General features: G+C 42.5%; 1 protein-coding gene across 1 annotated transcript in view; it reads left to right on the plus strand.

Moving 5' to 3' along the window:
- The window catches only part of LOC119594199 (nephrin-like), a 95,703-nt gene that overhangs the window by 74,876 nt on the left and 20,077 nt on the right, over window positions 1–750 (plus strand). The gene's annotated exons all lie outside the window — the stretch shown is intronic.

Consider the following 750-nt stretch of genomic DNA (forward strand, 5'->3'; position numbering starts at 1 on the left):
GAATCGTTGTCTTTCGTTATCGTCACTGGTTTGGTTCTTGAATATTAATTCTTTATCATATTTCTACGAAAATAAAAATATTTGTCATCAGAATTTCTACATTTGAAAGAAAAAAATAATGTCGGTCCCACAAACGATAAAATGATAAAGGAAACGAAAATAATCATTACCTATTCTTAATTCTGACCTTAAATCTCACCCACAAGCTTCCCGCCGTCTCCACGAGGAAATCCGGCGTTTGCATACTGGGTTCATTATTTGTCTATTTCACCCTCGGCTGACGCAAGGGCCAGTCCATTTGGTATTCAAGATTTTCACCTCACTCTTCCTCCCTTTGATCCTTGCCGACAGAACCGGCTATCCGCGGCCAAGGAGATTGAGTGCGGTTTTTAGCTCCGGGTGAAGTTCAGATTTCAATTCTGAAATGGGACATGTATGTTGCGCTTGTTTGGGATTTGGAATGGGTCTTGTCTTTCATTTCTTTTTGCTTTTTCGTGTTTGGTTTTGTGTCTATGGAGGTGTGGGTGCCTGTAGTCCCGTTGGGGTTGTGCATAGTAATGGTTCTATGCCTGGGTTTGTGGATGTTAGGGAGATAAGACCGCTGGCCGCCGTCTTGGTGGGATCTCGTTTTCTATGCGCTCGTTTTCTGTGCGGGCTTAGCCGCTTCAGAAACAGTAAAAAAGTAAGTTAATGCTCTTTTTCCGACATGTCTTTTAGCTCCTCTCTCTTTTTCACTCAATTCACGTGCCT

Source organism: Penaeus monodon, chromosome 33 (assembly GCF_015228065.2).
Source record: "Penaeus monodon isolate SGIC_2016 chromosome 33, NSTDA_Pmon_1, whole genome shotgun sequence".
Classification (NCBI taxonomy): domain Eukaryota; kingdom Metazoa; phylum Arthropoda; class Malacostraca; order Decapoda; family Penaeidae; genus Penaeus; species Penaeus monodon.